Raw genomic sequence first — 2,969 nt, 5'->3', positions numbered from 1 at the left:
CTGCCATGTGGGTTTAATTGATGAGTTCGGAAAATTATGTAGAAAACTGCACTAAAATATAAACTTAATACCTATATCTATCTATCTATTAAATAAATATTAATCACTCAGGAAAAAATATATAAAATTTGTGAATGGGGCACTTTTAAAAATGTACTAATATTTAGGCCTAAACCTTTAAGGTAATAATGGATGCTTTCGTAAAATAAAATACATTTACGCATTTATGAATGTGTATTTATTTATGAAGGTTTTTAAACGAGGCTAAACGTGTTTACAAAAGACACTTAGTGTCTCTTAATTTTCAATCATTTTTAAAACTGGAGTTCTCGTCTCCATTGAACGCAATGTACTTTTATCCCTCGCTACCGTGTGTCGTTAAATTTTGAATTATGTCATTATGAATTACAAATATTTTATTGTTTGATAACCGTATTAACAGAGAAATAGGAAACTATAACACTGACTATTTTCACAATAAGCCGTAGCGCATCTTGTGGATACGATAGTGCCTTGGACAACTATGTAAATACCATGGTATTCTTTAGTTGGTATTGTTTCACTTAAAAAGTATCATGATATTAGCCTCGTTTATGGTATCTCATCATCACTTCTGTAATGTGGAACAAACTGTGCGTATTTCACTTCCAGATTTAGCCACAAGAGGCCGCCACAATGTGTCTTAAAGAAGCCCCTTGACACTTTCCAGCATTAAAAGCTGACTAACAACATAAATGACCGGCCTAACTGAATGAGATTGCTCATCCAACAATAATTCTACTGGACCAAAAGGTCAAAGCTACCTTGATTAGATTCTGATTTTCAAAATCACATTACATTTGCAGGCAAATAGAAAGGCCTTTTAATCCTTAATGAAGGTGTTTGAAAGATTAGAGGCAGGACTACATGAGATTGTGACTGTGGACACGTGGTGTGTACCTGAGGGTAATTTTCTCTGTTGGATGCGCTGGCCGTCCTTCTCCCTAATCAAGCTGATCTTGCCTTTCGGCTCACGTCTATTGACTCTCTCCACCTATTCTGCCGGCTATAGCGGCAAGATTAGCCTTCATTTGTTTGCAGTTTGATAACGTTTTCATTGTGCACATCCCTCAAATTTAAAAATAGGTAGAAAATGGGGAAAGGTGTGTGTGTGTGCGTGTGTGTGTGAGTGTGAGAGAGAGAAAGAAAGAAAGAACTGGAGCACATGGGATGCATGAACTTTTAAAGCATCCTCTCCTCCATCATCTTATGTGCCTGATGATTCAGGTTGTGAATAACTCTCTTCTGTTATTAATTCAGTTCCTTTCATCATAGCAATTTTTATGACAGGGCCTTCTGCATTAAAAACAAGCTGAAGCATCAGAAAACTCCTCAAGGCTTCATTTAAATCTGCGAGAGGAGCCAAGTTCTGATGTCGGGCTGATATAATCAGCACATGCTGTACTGTATTCCTGCAGTTTACCTGCAGAACCGAGCGTTACACTGCACAATGTATGTAATATTTAATAATATAATTTATAAATGGCTCAGAGCTCTTGAGTGCGCCGATTCCGGCCTTATAAATAGTAATCTTCTGAAATTTCTTTGTACCCACAGAGCAAAAAATGAGCGTACATGCTGTTTATTTACTTTTTATCGACCCTATTTTCAGAATAATTTTCCAAATGTTATTTTCTGTCAGTATTACTTTACAGGAGCCAGGTTGTTTATTCTATACAAACGCTCCGGTTTCTGCACAGTAATGATTTCCGCACACTTTCAAGGGAAAGTTTCTATCTCCCGCTCATTCCCTCTCTCTATCCATCCTTCTGGCTCTCCCTCACCCTTTCTCCGAAATTACACTCATTCATTCCCCTGTGTCAGGGCAGGAGAGAGAGACAGCGAGCGCGTATCTGCAGTTGACCTGGCTCTCTGAGAACATATGGATCTAATCTAGGACTCGATTGCTTGGCTCACATGTGATAGTGCCCATCAATTCATACCCTGTGATGCAATGGGAGAAAATCCTTCCAGAGTTCTGAGGGTATTATATTTCAGTTCGGATGATGCTGGAGCAGACCAGGGCAAAATAGATTGTGGCCTCTTGGATGTTAAAACTTTTTCTAAATGTAATGCTGCATTAGCTGCTGCTTTTTCATGGATTATCGCCTTGGAGTTTAGGTAGGCTTTTTGTTTAAACCCACAGTAAGTAAGGTTTTTTTTTTTTTGATGACTTGATCCAGGCCTGTTCCTTAAATTCACAACCCTAGGCCAAGTGCCATGGATTTTCCACAGTGGACCGATCAGTTATATATCTGATCTCAATTTTTATACTTTTTTTTTGTTGAAATTCTGAAGGGAAAAAAAATAGCTATAAGAAGAAATTGTGGGTTGAATTTATTTCACTGTCAAACTAACCACATTGATATTGATTAGGATTTTTTAATGACATTGCGGTAGATATGTATCACAACATCTATTATTAATGTGTGCTGTACACATTATTTTACACGGCGTTTATTTTTATTGAAAGTCTACAAAACTGTAGACCTAAAACTCTCTATCCAGCCAACATTATTAAAAATAAAGGTTCCAGAAGGGTATTTGTCCTCCGCGATACGATAGACATTTTCTGTTCCTTAAAAAAGCTTTCGGTGAGAAGATTTTAAAAGAACTTTTATTTTTACGTAGCATGAAGAGCTTTTTAATAATCTGAAGAAACGTTTTCTACTATCTAAAGATTCCATAGATATTAAAGGGCCTGCAAGGAGTCACAGGTGCCAATAATGAAACTTTATATTAGGAATGAAGAAAAAATCCTGGCTGGATCTCAGTGAGGCAGTTTTGCATTTTAATAAACGTGACCCATCTGTACTGGCCATTATTTGGTTAATAATGCTCCTTTTTTAATGAGGAATCACTACTGTTAATAGAGTCTTAATTAACCAGAAATCGCTCACTCCTTTAAACTAATTAAACAGCATTTGATC

This window comes from Puntigrus tetrazona, chromosome 16, assembly GCF_018831695.1.
Source record: "Puntigrus tetrazona isolate hp1 chromosome 16, ASM1883169v1, whole genome shotgun sequence".
In the NCBI taxonomy this organism is placed as follows: Eukaryota; Metazoa; Chordata; class Actinopteri; order Cypriniformes; family Cyprinidae; genus Puntigrus; species Puntigrus tetrazona.
This window is presented reverse-complemented; position numbering follows the sequence as displayed.